Raw genomic sequence first — 20,873 nt, 5'->3', positions numbered from 1 at the left:
AGAAGCCAGTCCCAAAAGGTCAAGTATGCTATGATTCCATTTATATGTGATGTCCACAATAGATGAATTCATAGAAACAGAAAGCAGATTAGTGGTTGCCAGGGGCCGATGGGGTAGAAAAAAGACGTGGCGGGGTGGGGGTGAGGGGGGTGATAAATGAGTAACAGGTCTAGGGCTTGCTTTTGGCAGGAACAAAGTATCTTGGAACTAGATAGAGATGGTGGTTGCACAAGATTGTGCGTGTACTAAATGCCACCGCATTGGTCACTTTAACACAATTAATTTTATGTTATGTGAATTTCACGTCCATTTTTTAAAATCGCAGTAAGTAGAAACGTTTGTGGAGGAGGGGAGGGCAGGCAAGGGAGAGGGGTGACATCCAACTCCAATCCCAGAAGTGCCCAAGCCCACCTCCTGCCTGGCCCCCAAGCCCTTTCTAATAGTATCAGTCAAGCTCCGAGTCTGGGGCATAGCGTTCTTTCCTCCCCTCACCCCCGCCCCCACCTGCTTCCTGTATAAAGGGGAAAAAAATTCTTCTAATCATTGTCACTGCTGCACTTGAACCTTTGGACTGAATCATGTCTGCCCTTAGGGAGGGTCTTGTTTACCTTTGTGCCCTGGCCACAAGCCTGCACTTTGGATTCTGCATTAACTCCAGGCTGGAGAAAACCCTGCCTGGCTCCAGCTCCAACGGCTTAATTACCCAGTACGCTGGGTCTCCCTGCCACTAGGTACAGAATCAGCAGCATAATTAGCTGTTTATTAGGGTCTTTCGGGCCGGCCTGGGATTCCCCCAGTTGCAGTGAGCTGCAGTGCCTCCCGGTTATAGCTCTCTCTCTCCACCATTCTGGAAAGACCTGGTTTTGGTGGCCACTGGCCAGAGTTCCCAGACATTCCTTCTCCAGCAGTCCTTGAGGCTCCTGGGGCTGGAAGTTGTTCTTGGGGTGTTGAAGGGAAGTGGGGGCAGGGACAAGAGCCTGTGGCTCTGGCCACCTCTGTCCCTCCCGGCCAGAATGTGAGCACCTGCTACCTGCCAGGCACGGACCAGGGGGATGTAGAAAGAACGTAGCTGTATCTTAGATCTCAAGGAGCTCACGGTCTAGGGAAGGAGGAAGAAAGAGAAGTAAAGGCTTGCCCCCTTTAAGATCCTGAGCAAGACCAGCCGTGTAATTTTTGGGGCCCAGTGCAAAATGAAAATGCGGGGCCCCTTATTAAAGTGATCAAGCATTTCATGAGCATGAGCGAGCATTACCTTCCCAGTGCCAGACCTGGTGTAACTGCCCAGGCCGGAAACCCATGAAGCTGGTCCTGGCTAGGAGCCTTAGTAACAGCAAACATGAACTAGGCACTCACTCTATGCCCTTGGCCATAGGACTTGGGGGTTAGGAAGACAGACTCCTGGGCTGGATTTCAGCTCTGCCTCTTACTCTCTCTGTGATCTTGGGCAAGTGGTGGTCTCTCTGTGCCTCAGCTTGCTCATCTGTAAAATGGAGGTGATACTTAACAAAGAGTGTAGACTGGTGTCTGGCGTGTGGTAACTCCTTCTTCGGCATGCCCTGTTAGTATTCTCTTGAATGGGATCTATGAGATGGGTGTGATTATATACCCATTTCTGGGGGCGGGGAGGATGGGGGGGTCAAAGCGCACATAGATGGGGTCACTTAACCTCGGTCACTCAGAGGCAAGGCTCAGATTTGAACCCTGATGATCTCGCATGTGGCCTTCGGTCATGAGGGTGTCATCTTAGAAGAACCGGGTGAAGGAGCACAGAGGGGAAGGCACCGCGCCCACTCTTGGGGAACAGGGGAGGCAGAGCTCACCCTCTGCTGAGTGTGGCTCTGAGTCAGTGCTCAGTAGATGTGTGTGGGATTGAAGCATTGATTTTGTGGATGGATCTACTTTGTGCCGGGCACTTTCATAACACTTCGTATCTCAGGTGTGTTTGATCATTTCCGCTGTAGATGGAGGACCTTAAACTTGGCGCCAGGGCAAATCTCCAGGCCAGTATCACCCAGCCAGGAAGTGGTGAGTCAGAGACTGCCCTTCTGGGTCTCTCGGATCCCAAACTCCTGGCTTCTTCTGGCCCAGCCCACTTCGCTCTAGAAGTTCTGCCCAGAAATATGCACGGTTGGCATTGCTGAGCCAGGGAGGCTTGGGTGGTCCTGATCGGGTGAACGCCGCCCATGCTGCTCCTTTGGGCACAAACATCGTCTCCTCTCTCACCCCTGGCCCTGGCCCAGGCAGATAAAATATAGTGAAACCGCCGCAGGGGTGTGCTCTCAGCAACGCTTGTTAAAGACGAGGGCTCCTCTAAGCCGTCAATGCCATCATCCTGTGCTTTGTTCCGCCGAACGGGAATCCCCAAAATTCAGATGAGCAGGGAAGACAGACTTGTAACTGAGGCTTTGGCAAAGTGCTGCAGGGATCTCCAAGGAAAGACTTTTTCCCTGCAGTCTCCTCGGAGTCTATGGACTGTCGTTGTGAAAAATCCAAAACCCGGCCTTGCCCTCAGAGAACCCTGGATGTGAACCAGGGTGGAGACGGTGAGTTTAGTGGTAGCTGTTGATCATTGCCAGGTGCCAGGCGGCCTGGGGGACACACACGCCACCAGAGGGAGGCGAGAAAGGGGCAAAAGTCAGCTGTCAGCGTCAGGGATTTCCAGGGAGAGTCCTGCCCCAGAAGTGGATGGTTCCTGCCTCTGGGGGCAACCATGCACCTACCACAGTGTGCTTCTTCCTTTAAAAAAAAAAAAAAATTCCCTTTTATTTTAATATAATTTCAGACTTCCAGAGACGTTGCAAGAACAGTACAAAGAATTCCCGTATACGCTTTACCCCAATTCCCTGAATGTGAACACTTGGCCACCTGCGCTTTATCCTTGTCTCTTTCTCTCTGTAGGTGCAGGCATAGAGAAGAGAAAGTGTGTATGTTCTTTCTTCTGAGCTATTCCCCAGGAAGGTGCAAACGTAACACATCTTTATTTCTAAATACTCCATGCTTATTTCCTAAAAACAAATGACAGCCTCGTACAATATCTTACAATATAATTATCAAAACCAGGGAATTAACACTGATAGCACCTTTAAAAAAAAAGATTTATTTATTTTGAGAGAGAGTGAGAGAGTGCACAGGGAGGAGGAGCAGAGGGAGAGGGAGAACCTCAAGCAGCTCCCCCTGCTGAGCCAGGAGCCTGATGGGGGGCGCAATCCCATGACCCTGAGATCAAGACCTGAGCCAAAATCAAGAGTCAGGCCCTCAACCGACTGAGCCACCCAGGTGCCCCCTGATACAGCCTTGTTATCTAATCTACAGACTTTACTCAGATCTCGCTATTTGTCCCTACAACATCCTTTATAAACAAAAGGAAACTCTGGGTCACAAATGGCTTTCAGCTGTCAGGTCTCTTTGCCTTCTTTTAATCTAGAACATTTCCTTGGTCTTTCTTTGTCTTTTATGATGTTGATTTTTTTTAAGAGAATGGGTCCCTTATTTTACAGAACGTCCCTCGGTTTGGGTTTGTCAGGTCTTTCTTCCTAATTGGGTTCAGGTTACACACTTTGAGCTGAATCATCAGAGAAATAGGTTTCATTCTTCCCAACGTCTCCCAATCAGATCGATGATACAGGCTGTTGATTTGCCCCATTCCGACGATGCCAACTTGCATCACCGCATTAAGGGACGCTGCAATATTTTAAAACTAAAAACAAACAAACAGACACATAAAAACAGAAAAGCTTGAGTTCTAGTATCCCCTCTCCAACTCCCAGATCAAAAGCCCCAGATACCCCCTCACCAGATTTGTGACACACACAGAGTTAGTGTATTGGTTATCTATTGCTGTGTAACAAATGACACCAAAATACGGGGGCTTGAAATAGCAACAGTTTTATTGCTCCTGATTCTGTGGGTCAGGAGTTCCGGGGGGGCCCCAGCTGGGCAGTTCCTTGGCTTCACAGAGTGTCAGCTGGGTTTGCGCATGTGGCTGCGCTCTGCTGGGGGCTTGGTTGGGGCTGCAAGATCCAAGATGCCCCTCCACTCACAGGTCTGGTATTTGGCGTTGGCTGCCAAGGGGAGTGCTTGGTTTTCCTCTGCCTGGTCTCTCCAGCAGGATTGCTTGGGCCTCTCTATATGGTGGCTGGGTGTCAAGAAAGTGGGAAAATGGAAGCTGCAAGATCTCTGGGGGCTGAGACCTAGAAGTTGACCAGCCTCAATTTTGCTTTGTTGAAAGCAAGGCAGAGGGCTAGCCCAGATTCAAGCAGAGGATGGGAACAGGGGTAGTGTCCATTGCAAAAGAGGAAGTGAGGTAGGAATAATTTCCTCAGCCATCTTTGGAAGCGATCCACCCCAGATGGGGATAGCACACACCAAGGATACCTGCTTACTCCTCCAGAATGTACAAGAGAGCTAGAAATGAGGGACTGGGCGATCAGCCTTTGTCAAACCTTTCCCAGAGGAATAGCAGTCCCTGTGCTTGGAATGTTTCCTTCTTACTCCCCTTTTCAATTCACTGCAATTCCCCAAAGCCTTTCCTAGGCATCTACTATGTAGCAGTATTTATTGAGCACCTACTATGTATGCGGGGCTCAGTGCTGAGGGTAGGGGAATGAAAGTGAGTTGGTCCTTGCCCTCTGGGAGCTCCCTGCCTACAGATAAAACCGACCTCTAGGTCAGTTGTCATTGTCAAGGTCATTGTCAAGGAAGTAGGTGTGCAGGGGGTGGAATGCAGAGGAAGGAGCTAGGGAAAGGACATAGATGGGACAGTGCAGGGGTTGGCTTCCTGATGGGCAGGCCAGGCCGAGGAGACAGCCTAGGGTAGGCAGTGTGCGTTAAGAACCATCCCCAGCTGGGAATGGCTATCCCCAGGTGTCGTGGGGCCCAGAGGAAGTGCAAAAAGATCATTCCATGGAGATAGTCACGGACTAGAACTCTACAGTCTACCAGTGTGGTGCTTCTCACCTCCTTCTCTTCCTCCCCCAAGAGAGATCTTTAGTCTCCTAGACTCTGTAGAATCCCGCTGAACCCAGACATGCGGTGAGGCACGTGGAAAGGTGGGGAGGAGGACTTGGTAGACAAATGCAATTTGAAAGCTTAGACTGAAATTCTTTGCATGCAGCTAAGTCCCCGAAGGAGCCACATGGGAACCTGTAATTTATATGGGTTACATATTTTTATATGCGTGCGCAAACAGTCCTGAGGGAGGTCGCGGTTTTAAAAGGAATGTATTCCTGCATAATTGAACCCTCAAATAATCCGAGCAAACCCCTGAAAGGAGTGGTGAGCATGTCTCTTTATCCATTACAATGTCACTAACATGTGGCGAATAGCACACCGCCATTTAAATTTCACTTGGGCCACTTGGTTTTGAAGTGACGCAATTACAGATGTCTTTTTTAAAGCGGGAGAGATTTGCATTATTCCACATTTTGCACCTAACAGGAGGCTTTATTTCATACATAGTTTTATATTGTACCACTTCAAATTTGCAATGCTCTTATTTCATATTCTCGGTCCCCAGGGTTAGACCCAAAAGCACAAAGAAAGCCCCTCGTTGGAACTGTGGGCTGATCTTCCAGTTCCGGTCGAATAACACAGCAGCTGAGAACTTGGGTTTTGGAGTCCCTGCCACTTTCTAGCTTTCTGCGCCTGAGCAATGCAGTTTATGCTCTCTCTGAGCCTCAGTTTGCTCATCTGCAAACGGTGGTTGCTAAAAGCCACCTCCATTTAGAACAGGTAAGAAGATTCTTAGCACAGGGCCTTCCTCATGGTAAATGTTCAGTAACAGGTGGCCAGCACGCTTACTTACAATGACATCACCTTGGCCTCTGTGCCCCACTTACCTGTTTGCATTTGGTTTTCTGGCTCGACTGTGAGTCCCTCGAGGGCAGGGCCTGCGTTCCCATGGTGCTTATAGTCCCAGTCCTGCACACAGAGTAGACCCCGTCAGTGCGGGAGGTCCGCTGGACCCCACGCCACACTGTGCACTGAGAAATTTAGTATGCCCTTGGGGCTCTTATCCATCTTCCTTCTGAGGTCAGTCCCAGGAGCTTCCTAGCCATCTCTGGGGGGTGGGGGGAGCTAAGGCCCCACCTCCTCCCTTCCAGCACGAGATATGCAGCCCCCCCCCCCCCCCCCCCCCCCCCCCGCCCCGGCCCCGTGCCCCACCCTGCCGCTCCTGGGTAAATGGAATATGCTGATAAAAGTCATTTATCGGTTAACCTGAGGCACTAGGGACTCAAAGAGGGCAGATTTGCATTTTAAAAGACCTCTGAGGAGCCAGGATAATGCTAAACACAGAGAAAGTGCTCTCGGATGCTAATGATAACGAGGGCAATGTGGAGACCGGGGCCAACTTTCTAGGGACTTCCAGAAATGAGAGTATCGCCTACTCACTCAACCTACAGAGGACTGGTGCTATCTTCCTAATTATTATGGTTTCTGTCTCTTCCATGAAAGCTGACAGAGACCAGACCTACTATGTCTCTGACTCTGTATCTTGCCAAATCCCCCTGCCCCTAGCGGGAGACATGACTGTGACCTCCATTTTGCAGGTTAGGAAAGTCCTGCTTAGAGAGGTTAAGTGACTGGCGAGACAACACACAGCCTACAACCCACAGAGCTGGGATCCAGACTGCTCTGTACCACAACAAGGCCAGCGTTCCTTCTCGCATCTCTCCCTTGGGCAGAGGCTGGGAGGCCAACTGAGAGGAATGGAATGTCTGACATCCGTGGACCTCTCTGACTCCCTCAGCAGCCCCTGGGAGATCTTGACTCAGTCCCCTCAGCCTCATCGCCCCCAGCCTGCCTGCCTCCTCCCCAAATCGGCCAGATGTCTCAGCATTCACTGAAAACACCTCCTCACTGAACATACTCCTCCTTGGTAGGGCTGTGCCTGAGTCTGATATTCCCTTTCCCCCACCCCCTTTGCCTTGAAAATTCCTTCATCTCCTTAATGATCCAGCTCACATGCCTCCCTGACCCTATGAATATAACTCATGCCCTTATTTTTCCACCCATAAAGTAAGGCCGACACATACCATTGTACAGGCTGCACACTGCACAACACCAGAGGCACCATTTGCATAGACCACCCTGGCATTGTCTAGCTGTTTCTTTATTGGAATCGTATCTGTTTATAGCTTCAAGCCTCAGGGTAGGGATAAAGTCATGATCAGCACCACACCCAGTGCCTAGCCCAGGGCCTAAAGCTCAATATATGTTGAATGAATGAATGAATGAATGAATGAATGAGCCCTGTAAGATAGGACTATAACATACAGAGAGCACAAACACCCCAGATCTTGCCCTTCCAAACAGGTGTTTCCCCCTGCCGTAGTCACCCCTCTCCTTGTTGCCACAAGGCTATGGCAGCTCAGAGCGCTATTGGAAGGCCTCTCGGGGGATTTCCTTCAGAGCCAGGTTCCAAGCCATGGAAGTAACCCCCGCTCATTATTTTGCAATCACGGGTCTTTTATCACCCAAAGTGATCCCAGCCAGCTCCGTCTTCTACCTTGTTCATCAGACCTGGCTCCATTTAACTCTGGGCTCTGTCCAGAAATCCAGTCCCCTCTGTAAGAACGACGGCCTGCCACCGCTGAGGACAGACAGAGCAAACTGCCAAGGCTCCAAAGGCTAATCAGCAGCTGGCTCCCGAAATGTGCTGAGCCCCAGCAGCCTGGCTGGCCTCCCAGGGGCCTCCTTTGAAGGATCACACGTACTTTGTTATATACGTTCGGGTGCGTTGATTTTCACAAATTCAAGTCTGTGAAATTCGGGCTTGTAAGGAACTCACCCAGTGCGAGTTGACTGAGCGTTCAACTAGGTGCCACGTTTTTTATAAAAATATTATCTCATTTCATCCTCACGAGGCTGCTGTGGGATGAAACTAACTCTCCCCGTTCTACAGATGAGAAAATTGAGGCTTGGCGACGTAAAGAGCCTGGCCCAGCTGCTTTATTGGCTCACTGGGGAGCTGTCACAATATATGAACCCAGGGATTAAAATTCGGGCCACATTAGTTAACCCTCGGCTCTAAAACAGGTAAAACTCATCTCAAAAACTTGAACTTTGTTGTTGTCAGACACCATAATTTTTCACCTTTGTGTAAGTTATCCAAGAGTGTGGGTCACAGAGCATCAGTCGTGTTTTAATCTTATGCTAATTTCTGCCCTGTCTCGGTCGTCTATGTTCAACACATTTCTAAGACACTGAGGATGGGAGACTTGGCCAACTTACTTAGCATTCACTCCGTGCCAGGCTCCTTCATGGTCTAGAACAGGGGTCGGCAATCTATGGCCGGTGGACAGACACCTGCTTTTGTAAGTAAAGTTCGATTGGAACACAGCTACCCCCATTTGTTTACAAAACACCTACCACTGCTTCTATGCTCAACAGTGGAGGCAAGTAGCTGTGATCCTATGACCTCGAAGCAAAAAATATTTCCCCTCTGACCTTTTACCAAAAACATTTGCGACACCAGTTCTAGAAGACATTGGACATTTTTCTGACTTCCCAGCCTCTGAACCCCCTTCTTATCATTGAAGAAACTTCCATCCAGTGAGGCAAAGCTCACTGCCTGTGATGGAAGCTGAACATACAGATACTCACTATAGTGGGTTGAATCGTGGCCCCCATGTTGGCGGGGATGCGGAGAAAGGGGAACCCTCCTACACTGTTGGTGGGAATGCAAGCTGGTACAGCCACTCTGGAAAACAGTATGGAGGTTCCTCAAACAGTTGAAAATAGAGCTACCCTACGATCCAGCAATTGCACTACTGGGTATTTACCACAAAGATACAAATGTAGGGATCCGAAGCGGTACGTGCACCCCAATGTTTATAGCAGCAATGTCCACAATAGCCAAACTGTGGAAAGAGCCAAGATGCCCATCAACAGATGAATGGATAAAGAAGAGGTGGTATATATACACAATGGAATATTATGCAGCCATCCAAAGGAATGAGATCTTGCCATTTGCAACGACGTGGATGGAACTGGAGCGTGTTATGCTGAGTGAAATAAGTCAATCAGAGAAAGACATGTGTCATATGACCTCACTGATATGAGGAATTCTTAATCTCAGGAAACAAACTGAGTGTTGCTGAGTGGTGGGGGGTGGGAGGGATGGGGTGGCTGGGTGATAGACATTGGGGAGGGTATGTGCTATGGTGAGTGCTGTGAATTGTGCAAGACTGTTGAATCACAGATCTGTACTTCTGAAACAAATAATGCAATATATGTTAAGAAAAAAAAAAGAAGATAGCAGGAGGGGAAGAATGAAGTGGAGTAAGTCGCGGGGGAGACGAACCATGAGAGAGGATGGACTCTGAAAAACAAACTGAGGGTTCTAGAGGGGAGGGGGTGGGGGGATGGGTCAGCCTGGTGATGGGTATTAAAGAGGGCGCGTTCTGCGTGGAGCACTGGGTGTTATACGCAAACAATGAATCATGGAATACTACATCAAAAACTAATGATGTAATGTATGGTGATTAACATAACAATAAAAAATTATTTAAAAAAAAGAAATCTCTGAATCGTGGCCCCCAAAAGAGATGCTCATGTCCTAAACCCCAGAACCTGTGAATGTGACCTTATTGGGTAAAAGAGTCTTTGCCAGGGCGCCTGGGTGGCTCAGTTGGTTAAACGACTGCCTTCGGCTCAGGTCATTGATCCCCTGCCTGCCGTTCCCCCTGCTTGTGCTTGCTCTCTGGCTCTCTCTGTGTTAAATAAATCTAAATCTAAAAAGAAAAAGTCTTTGCTGATCTAAGTTAAGAATCTCAAGATGAGCTCTTCCGGGTTATTCCAAAATGGGCCCTAAATCCAGTAAGTGTTCTTATAAGAGACACAGAGAGACGAGGAGAAGGCCAAGTGAGGACAGAGCTCGGAGTGCTACCGCCACCAGAAGCCAGAAGAGGCAAGGGAGAGTCCTTTCTTCCTTAGGACCTGCAGAGAAAGTGTAGCCCTGTTGGCATTGTGATTTTGAACTTCAGGCCTCCAGCACTACACATGTCAATGTCTGTTGTTTTAAACCTCCTGGTTGTTGGTAATTTGTTCTTTTTTTTTTTTTTTAAGTGATTTATGTATTCACTTTTAAAGGTTTTATTTATTTGAGAGAGACACAGCAAGAGAGGGAACACAAGCAGGGGGAGTGGGAGAGGGAGAAGCAGGGAGCCCGATGCGGGGCTCGATCCCAGCACACTGGGATCACGACCTGAGCCAAAAGCAGCCGCTTAATGACTGAGCTCCCCAGGTGCCCCTATTGGTAATTTGTTCTAGCAGCTACATAAACAAACGCACTCACGTTCCCTTGTGGCTGGTGCACAGACATGTGATGCGGCTCCACCAATCCGATGCACCTTCCTAGACCACGTGGGAAGCTCCTGGTGGGAGGGAACAGGACCCACAAGCTCCAGGTGCCTTCTCCGGGCTGGCGAGGCTGGGGGGCTGCAGCTTTGTGGTTTTTGGTGGTTGCAGTTTTAGTGGCGTTGGCCAGTGTCCAGAATTGCTCGGGATGATGGAGCTTCTGACTCTCTCTGTGCTGGAGGGGACAACGGCAGCATCTTCACTATGGGACTATTTCTGGGATGATTTGGGGGCATAACTCCGGGCTGCCCAAACTCCCAAGTCTGAGTTGCCTGCTGGAAATTCTGCAAGCTACTTCCTATCCTTTGGGTACCTTTTTTTTTTTTCGTGATAAAATTAGCCAGAGTTGGTGTCTGTTGTTTTCAGGGCTGTGCTGGAGACGTTCATTTCGGCTCCGGAGAGCCAATTGTTCGCTCCTCTTCGTAGCTCCTCACTCCGGGATGTCGTGGTGATGGCTTAAAATCAGCTGTGATGGACGTATTTACACCACGGAAACTGGCAAGTGCTGCAAACCAGACTTCTCTGTTTCTGAACGGCTGATTTATCAGCAATCCACAGGTTGTCGCCAACTAAAACTCTGATTGATAGCCATGGACGATCTCATTTCATCATCCTCATCTCCAGCCGAGAAGAAGGATTTGATAATCATTTTTCTACGAGGAGGAATCTAAAAGCGATGAAGTGATTGTTCAAAGTCATACATCTGTGGGGTGATAAATCAGGGACCCGAACTTCTGATTTCACATTCAAAATAAAGCAAATGACCACTTCTCTTGAAGGTGAAGATTTAAAGATAGCCTGCACCAGAAAGCAAACAAACACGCAAAACAAAAACCGTGCAGACCTCCACAGTACCCAAGGGACACTGTCTGGCCTCAACTCACCCAAATCACCCCTTGTCTAGCAGAAGGGGGCGGGGGGGGGGGGTTCCTCCTGGCAGAGAGCTGGAGGTCAGAGCTCAGGTTCAGGGGCATTTAGATTGGATCTGAAGCATAGCCAGCTTTGCAGTTAAAACTCCCTCGATGCTGTCAATGTAGAAAGAGACAGCCTTCCACGTTTGGAGGGGAAGAGATTGCAGGTACAATGAATAGGCTTGAGGGAGGCAGACAGTCTCACCTTGATGCTTTCAGGGTCCAAAGCTGGTGCTGTGGGCGCTGACAGATTTGCCATTAGCAGGACACGTGGAGAGCCTCTGTGCCTCATCTCCAGGAGAGAGATTTATAATGCCTATACACAGCTGTTGGAGTGCAGCTCCAGCCAGATACCACAGGCTGGGAGTGAGGCCGCCTGTCTGAAGACAGCCTCACTCCTGCCCGCTCCACCTGCAAGCTTGGACCTTGAGAACAATGGCAAGAATCCCGTGGATGTTCTCCAGCTGGAATCACACCGTTCTGCCCCCTGGCCTTTCCCCCCGGGGCACACGCTCTCCCTTGTGGGGAATGCCATTTCCTGGCCTCTGCCCAGAAGCAGGCAGGTGCACCAGGGAAGCAGCAACACCCACAGTGGCAGCCACAGGAGGCCTGGCGTGACACCCATGCTTGTCCTCTAGGGCTCCCAGGACGTATAGGGGGCACTGGTGGGTGTCGGGTTGTAAACATCTGGAACCAGAGCTTTATAGCAGCTGCAGGGGGTGGACAGATCCAAGACAGCTTTCCACAGTAAGAGAGAAAAACACCTCTTCTGTTTTGTGAGACCTACCATCTATTGAGCTATATGCATTAGCTCAAATCCTTGCGGCGGTCCTGCCGGGCGTGCATTATGCTTCCATTTTTCTGATAAGGAATCAGAGGCCTGGAGAGGTAAAGAAGCAGACCCAGAGTCTACAATCCCTTAGTGACAAAGTCAGGTTTTGAACCCAGGATTTTAGGATGCTAATGCTTGGTTATTGGACAGAGTCTAATAGGGACCCTCTCCTCACCCCCCACATTGATGTCCAAATCGAACCTGTGAATGTGACCTTATTTGGAAATAGAGTATTTGCAGATGTGATTAGTTAAGATGAGCTCATACTGGAATAGGGTGGGTCCTCATCTGATCCGGTGCGCTTATATGAAGAGGGAGGTTTGGACACAGAAACCAGACAGGCACAGGGACTCGTTGCTGGGACAATGGAGGCAGAGATCTGAGTGAGGCAGCCACAAGCCAGGGAACGCCCACAACTGCCAACACCAGGAGCTAGAAGAGGTGAGGCAGGATCCTCCTCCTGAGACTCTGGAGGGAGCACGGCCCTGCCGACGTCTTGATTATAGACTTCTGACTTCCACAACTGTGAGATGTGAAATTTCTGTTGTTTTAAAACACCCAGGTTGTGGTATTTTTGTTATAGCAGCCCTAGGAGACTAATACAGGTACTTGGGCAAGATGGGAGTTTCACGCCAGGGTGCCCGGGGAGAGGCAGGGGAGGTGGCGCACACCCCAGCCTTGTCCTTCCTGGTCATAACTTGATCTGTGCTCGTCTCCTCTCTGCAGGGATCTCTCTCACCCAGGAAGCTGTACAACCAGGCTGCTTCCGGGCCCCGGACGAGAGAGGAACCAGAGACCCAAGTGACCAGTTCCTTCCCTTCCCTGTTCCTTTTCGCCTGTAATCTGTCCTCAACTAGCCCTGCAGCCCTCTGTACAGTGTGTGCGGTCGGGGGAGGAGGGGGAAGCTCATTTCTGTCAGTAAAGGACACTGAGGATGTCTTGCCTGGTAGCTGGTGGCTCGGTGGCCCTTCTTGGATTCCGTGTGATGCTGAGGGAGTTTTACCTCAGAGAGTCTTACGCCATGAGATCCCTGGGCTTCTGAGGAACAAGGCTGCCCTTCAGTATTCCAAAACGCACTTCTGTGTCTGGGCACACCCTCCCAGCCAACAGCTCGGAGACATTTTTCTTTTTCTGTTGTTCTGTTTGGGATTGAAGAGGCCTCCCTCTGCTGTCACCCTGCATCTCCAGGGACTGCCACAGCGGTTCCCTCAAGACTCTGTGGTTTAGTCCATCCTGCCGGGAGGCCTGTCTGCCAGGGAAGCATCTGAGCAGGAGCGTGTCAGCCTCTGTTGGAGCAAATGTCTGTCTCTCAGGAGAGGCATGAGGATCAGATTATGTTATCACTGTTCAGTTGCACCCTTCTGTCATTGGACAGTGGTCCTGTTTCATTTCCCAGTGAGCTGGCCCAGAACAGGTTCTTCGTCAGTGTTCAGGGATGGAACAAAGCCCCGATTCACTGTAGAGAATCATTTTGACTGTGTCAAACCAGTCCACTCATTGACTGAATGGATTCAACCAACAGAGCTGCCATTTTGGACCTGCTATGGTCTGCGTCTGTCATCCCATGGGAGTGTATTACTTACAGACGAAGTGACCAAGGCTCAGAAAGGCGGCGTTGTTCTTGCAGAGTTGACCCCATCCCTCGGCAACTCTGAGCTGGAGGGTCCAGGAGTGTGGGATGAGTTTTCTTGGCCTCCTCAAATCTCTGAGCTTTGAGATTCTCAGGATCTCCATTGCCAGGGAAGTGGTCCTTTCTTGGGGAAATGATGATGATGACAATGATATTATAACTCTAATGATGAAGACTTCCTGGGTGTGTGCCGTCCACTGTGCTGAACTTTCCCACATGTATTTAGCCCTCAAGCAGATGGACCCTTCCCAGTTCACAGATGAGGAAACTAAGGTCACTCTCGCAGGACTCAGACCCCATTCCAACCAATAAGCTGCCTCTTAACTCCATGACACTCTGCTGCCTTCAGACAGAAGTGTCTTCTGGAATGTTCTAACGGTACTCTGCCCCCTCAGCCTGCAGGGTTTGCCCTCGAGACATCAACAGGAGACTCAGTTTACTTCTGTCCAGAGCCCAGCAGGGCCTCCTTGTGCTGTGGCCCCCAGGTAAGTGGAACCCAGCGTGGGGCCGAGCTTTCTTTGACCCCTGGAGTCACCTTGGCAGGGAGGCTCCAGCCTCCCTTTGACTTGTCAGTGGAATTCCTTCAAGTCACCCCAGTTTTCCTGTGTTTAAAAGGGGACTAATCATAGCTAAGCAGTTTGAAGTCGTGGTCTGAAAAGCATCATTATTACTTGCCGGAGGATCTTGGCATCTCAGGGCCTCGAGAAAAAAGAAAGAAACCCACATTGATTTCTAATGCAAATTGGGTTTGAAGAGGGTCGCTGGGCTCTCTGGAGTTCCCAGTCACCCACAGAGGAGGGCACACCCCAGGGGGGGACTGTTGCCTTGGGCAAAGAATTTCCTCTCATCAAGACAAAACCCAGACGTGGCCATTTCCCCTTTCGGACCCCACCCGCCGCCGCCCCTAGCATCCCTCTGGAATGTGGCTCCAGTCAAAGCGGGATTCCCGGAACCTGCAACTTCTTTGCTCTCCCTCCTCCAACCCCTTCCCTCCCACCACCTCCATCCACGGTGTGCACGCTCACGTGCACATGCACATGCACGTGCACAACACGCTCGTGCACGTGTGTGCACACAACCATTCTCACAAAACCCAGACGTACAGACACACACGCACCCACACTTCCCCGCGTGGACACTCCTGCAACCTCATGGCACACGTGCACACACGGTGCTCAGACTCACACACGTGCACACCCTCACTGACCCTTCCCCCGAAAGCACTCCCTCTGTGCTTGTTGTCTTGGTGGCTTTGCCTGGCCAAGCGACCCCTCTCTCCAGACCCCGAGATGTCAGAAGCTCCTCTGTGTCGTGAGCCTCAGACATGGAGCAAACGCACCCCGGGTTTGGTGGAAGTCGGCTTCTCGGAAGTGGGCTATCACCTTCATCCTGCTGAAAAAGAAACCAAGGGAAGGAAGGAGATTCCCAAAGGCCGGCCCCATTCCTGGCACCAGGCAAAGGCTCTCACCCTCCATACCACCCTCCATTCTCTTCCTCAGGCCTCGGATGACAAAATCAAGGCACAGAGAGGCTCAGTGACTCATCGCAGATGAATCAGTTCTTTCCAAAAACTCTGTATCGAATACATCCTAGGTGCCAGGCCCTGAGCTGGCAGCCGGGAAGGCAGCATGGAACAGGGCGAAGCACGGGGCCCTGCGCGCACATTCGCGAGGCTGGTAAGTGGGGCAACCAGGAGGCCCCCGTGGTTCTTCCCACTCCGGAATCCTTGATGGTTCTGTGGCCCTCCAGGGCCACTTGTGCCTTTGTGGGCCTCTCCCTCCATAATTATATTTTATGGCTGCGTTGGGATACAGACAAATGTAATCTCGGCCAAATGAAAACATTCTCTTCCACCCTAGAAGGCCTTTCTTTTTCCTTCAGATTTAACTGAAAGAAACCGAGGCCCATTTGCAGGCCGTAGGCGCTGTACTGTAATGGGTCAGTCGGCCCCGTGTCCCTGAACACCACAGCGGGGTTAACTCCCCTTAAAAAGTGAGTCCCGGGGCTGTTCGCCAGAGCCAAAGCTAGACACACCCAAGGATCCATCGCTCCATCAATGGATGGGTACACAAAATGTGGACTATCCAACAATGGAATATGATTCAGCCACAAAAAGGGACCAGGCATGGACACCCGCCACGACGTGGCTGAATCTTGAAGACGTCATGCTAAGCGAGAGATGCAGAAGGTGACATACTGTATGATTCCGTCGATGTGAAATGTGCAGAGCAGGCAGATGCACACAGACAGAAAGATTCACGGTTGCCAGAGGCTGGAGCGGGGAGGGGAATGACTGCTGGATGGGACAGGGTTTCTGTTGGGGGCGAGGAGAATGTTCTGGAACTGGGTAGAGATGGGGGGTGCGCAACGCTGTGAGGACACTGAATGCCCCTGAACGGCACACTTTAAGACTGTTCGTTTTATAGTATATGAATTTCACCTCAGTTACAACAAAATAATAGCTTGCCATGGGGCTTCCCCTTCCAAATCACACTGGAGACTCCGGGTGTGCACCCCTGGCAGTTCTCCCCATCCTTCGACTCCCATTTCCCTCCTCGGGGGCCCTCTTCCCTCCACCCTTGTCATGTTTTTCCTCTCGTCCTCTCACTGGCATGATAGAAAGCACCTTGGCCCAGGAAGCCTGGCTGTGTTAGGATGTGCTGTGGGGCCAGGGGCCAGGATTGCACATTGGTGACTCCAGGGCCCCGTCTAGCCTATTGACATATTTTCCTTGGCTCACACGTTGTTCTTAAGAATCTCCACTTAGTTGCCAACATTTCAAAACAGAGAATTTTCCATGAAACACACACACACACACACACACACACACACACACACACACACACACACACATTTCCAGCTTCTCTGGAGAATTTCAGAGGCCCTGACGACTCTCGGTCCTTGTTCCCTCAGAGCTGTGGGAAACAGGGTGCTGCTGTCCCGTTAGAGGGGCCCCTTCTCTGCCGCCTGCCCCGTCTCCACCATGCCTCATAGTCTTAGATGGCATCGTTTCTGCTGGCTGGCGCCTATGGGAATGGGGTTCGCGACCCACACCTTGGGCAAATGTATGGACCTCTCCAGACCTCAGCTGCAAGACCAGAGGTGGATTAGGTGATCTGGAAGGGTATTTTCAGCTGAACATCTGTGATTCTCAAGCTTGATTTCTCTACCTGCAATTTTGCTGGGCCTGGGAGTCAAGCTGATGTGAAGGGTCAGGGGTGGAGAATGAGAAGTTCAAGGATGCTGTTGGTGCCTTGCCATCACCCCTTTACGGGACTACTGCAACCCCCTCCGCTGCGCCCAGCCAAGTGGGAGCCGCCTCGTCTGGTCTGCCCTCACGCCCAGAGCAGCCCACAGCCAAGGACTGACACACAAGGGTGCAAAAGGCCCGTCCGCTTACCTCATCCCATGGGAATAACTGGGTGGTGCAGCTTTCACTCCAGAGCCCCCCTGGGAGCAGGCTGAGACCGGCTCTCTTAGCTCCTTCCACAGCCCAGTCTTTCTCCCCTCTCTCCCTTCTCGTGACAGCATGGCTCTCAGAAAAACCACATCCCCCAAGAAGTGACATGGATCCGAATGCCCGTGCGTCTGAAGTTTGGTTCTTAATTGGGCTAGTGGGCAAGTGCGGAGCTGCGTTCGCCACGTCTCACCCCGGGCTCCCGGGTGACACAGGTCCGTGAGTCCATGTCTACTTGTGCACGAAACACCTGATTGGGTCGTGACCTCTTCTGTGGTTTCCCCCCTCCGCTGTGAGCTTCGTAAGGACAAAAGTTATATATCATTCATTTCTGGAACCCCAGCACCTAGCACAGTGCCTGACCCATCTTAAGCACCAGAGAAATGGTTGTTGCATTGAGCTAAATGAAGATTGTGTGTGTGTGTGTGTGTGTGTGTGTGTGTGAGAGAGAGAGAGAGAGAGAGAGAGAGAGAGAGAATGAGACTGTCTCCCTCTGGGTTAGCATGAATAATTAATTCCTACTGCTAATATCTCTATGATGAGTATCAGACAATGTGCCCAGTCCTGTTCAGGCGTCATATCTAAAGGGTTAGACCACAACCCTCCCTGGGAGATGGCTCACTATTACCCCAGAAAAGAACCCCGAGACAGCAAAAGCAAGCTGTGATGTTGTGATGGAATAAGAAATACATATTTGGTCTTTGTCCTGTACCCTGTTCCTGGCACACAACTCCTAAAACCCTTGTAATTTCCGAAGTGATAAGAGCCAGAGGATTATCTTTTGTTACCCTATTTGGGTTTTGTCCCCAGTTCCCGAAAGCCTCCAGAGTGATACAGCCTAGAGGAGCATCTTTTGTTCTTCACCACAAGCCTCTTTGAGCCACACCTGAGTTTATTCTAATGAGGTGACCGGGGGCGGGGCTCCTAGATAGCCTCAGGAGATTAGAGGGATGAAACTTTCCTTCCCATCCCATCCCTCCAGACCTCCGGGAAGAAGGGGGACTGGAGATTAAATTTCTCTTGAACAGGGAGAATTGATGAACTTCCAGGTTGGTGGAGGCACCCCTGTGCCAGAAGGATGGTGCACCCCAGCTTTGTAGGGACAGAAGCCTCTGTACTCAGGACCCTTCCAGAACTCGCCTTAGGTACCACTTCATCTGGCTATTCGCCTGCATCCTTTATAAGAAACCTCTATAGCCTTTATAATAAGTAAATGTTTCCCTGAGTTCCATGTGAGCCATTCTAGCAGATTATCAAACCCAAGTGGGGGACAGGGTGCAGGGCATGAGAATCCCTGATTTAAACCTGGTTGGTCAGAAGCACAAGTAACATCCTGGGTTCGTGTTGGCGTCTAAAGTCGGGGTGGTCTTATGGGACTGAGCCCCCTTAACCTGGGGGTCTATGCTAGCTCCAGGTAGTTAGTGGCAGAATTGAATGGAATTGTGGACACCCAGCGGATGTACAGAGAATCAGAGAATTGGTCGGAGGTGCTGGAAAACATTCCAGAGAAGTCTCTTGCCTGAAGTCACATGGCCTACATGTGGTCAACTTAAGACTGAAAGCTGAATCCTCCTATCTGACATCTGGGCAGTGCAGTCACTGGAAGGCCATGGATGAGTGCACACCCTTGGTGCATACTGTCATCTCTCTGTGCAAGACCCTTCCTATTTCATTTTGTATTATTATGATTCTTCCTCCACCGCCATGCTCTTCTTCAGCGGCCACCCTCAACCTCAGCACCCACTTATTTACTACATGTCCTTGCGGAATATCTGACCACCTGCCAGAGACCAGCACTCTATATGTTTATTTACCTGTAAGTGAAAATCCATGCCATTTTGTGTGCATTTAATTTATATAAATGTTATTGAGCGGGGAATCCCATTCTGTTGCCTTTTTCACTCAACTCCATGCTCTTGAGAGGCATCCATCAAAACCCATTACAGTCTCCCCTTCTAGGGTTGCGAGATTTAGTGAAAAAACAAAACAAAACAACAGGCATCAAATTCAATTGGAATTTCAGAGGAACAATGAATACTAATTTTTTTTAGTATAAGTACATCCCAACTATAGCCTGGGATATACTTACACTAACAAGGCAACTCCTGTTTTATCTGACAGTCCTCCCTCTTACAGATGAGGAAAAGGAGACTGAGAAGGATGAGTCACTTTCCGCAGTAAGTTGCAGAGCCAGGAGCCACAGCTGGGTCAGTCTGAGTCTAGAAGACTCCTCAACCTGTGGCTTCTACGGAATCTGGGAGAATGGGAGCCGCGGATGCACAGGAAGTGTTATTTAAAAAGAGTCAGCCCTGCTGGGGTTGTGTGGGGGGTGGCTACTTGTTTCTGCATCTGTCTTGCTTTCCATACTCTTCTGTTGATTTCCTGTTGGCATGGCATCCCACATGGTGCCACGTATACCCTAGGCACTGAGGCGGTATTTTATCTCAGCGAAGTGAACACTCAGTCCTGTATAGCCCTGGCATCTAGCGCAGTGCCTGGTGCATCGTGGATGCTCGATAAATATTTGATGACTGGGTGATCATTTTTACAAAGACAAGGGACGTTTCCCTCTCTGACCCAGCTTGGGAAGCCCCCAGTGGCTGCGCTTTGAAACCCATAAATCACGGGACGCCTTCCTTCATGGCTGCGCCACCACCAACATCCGTCTCCCTCACCTGTGAACATCCTCTGAAACACACTAGTAATCATGCCTGAAAGCAACATGTTTCCGATTTCCATATTATTAGAAAGAGGTGGAGCTCGCCATAAATGATTCAAGACATGTCAATCAAATGACAATACAAATGATGCATTTATTTATTTTCGCCTCTCCTGACTGGCTTGCTTTGTTCCAGCTTTCTCCTTCTGGGGAGTTGTCTCGCACCCCCCTTTTCTCTTTGAAGTGTGTTGGCTAATATTTTATTCATTATAGAATTTAACAAAGCCTGCATGGTAAAGGAATCCAGGTTGGTGTCTATATAAAGAGGTGAGCAGAAATATATCGAGACCTTAGGACTCCAGTTGTCCCAGTTGGTCCCAGTTGGGCCTAGTTGGCTCTTCTACGTTGATTCAGTCTTTGCGGGAGGCAGTGGGGATCCAGCAGTGCATAGGATAGATACCATCACTGCCCTCACGGAGCTAACATTCTGGTGAGACAGTCAGTGAGAGGCCCAGGCTGGAGGCTTAACCCTCCCGGGCCTCTCCTCCCTGAGGGGAGCAGCACGTTTGACAATGGCACCAATTCTTACTTCAACGGAGGCCCCAGGTAGCCGTTTAAATCAGTCTGCTGCCTTGGAAGGGGACGAACAAGCCATCCAAATGTGCATCCTATCCTCTTTGATGCTCTTGTTGCTCTCCCAAGAATTTATCCGTAAAAAACAATTAAGGCTGTGCACAAAGATTTAACCACAAGGGCCTTCCTCTCGGCCCCTTTCACAGGGGAGAATGGAAAGCCTCTATCCTTGGAGCAACCTTGCCAAGTGGCTGCTATTGTTATACCCAGTTTACGGATGGGGAAACCACAGAGCGGTGCTCCCTGGGCTTGGAACTGGAGTAGTTTTGATTTTCTTTTCCCCTTTGGCCCGTGTGTATTCTGAGTCTTCTACTATGACCATCGATACTCATATATCCTGCCCCAAATAAAAAAAAGTAAAAAGAAATATCACGTATTTCAATCCATCCATC

This window comes from Zalophus californianus, chromosome 14 (genome assembly GCF_009762305.2).
Source record: "Zalophus californianus isolate mZalCal1 chromosome 14, mZalCal1.pri.v2, whole genome shotgun sequence".
NCBI classification, from domain to species: domain Eukaryota; kingdom Metazoa; phylum Chordata; class Mammalia; order Carnivora; family Otariidae; genus Zalophus; species Zalophus californianus.
This window is presented reverse-complemented; position numbering follows the sequence as displayed.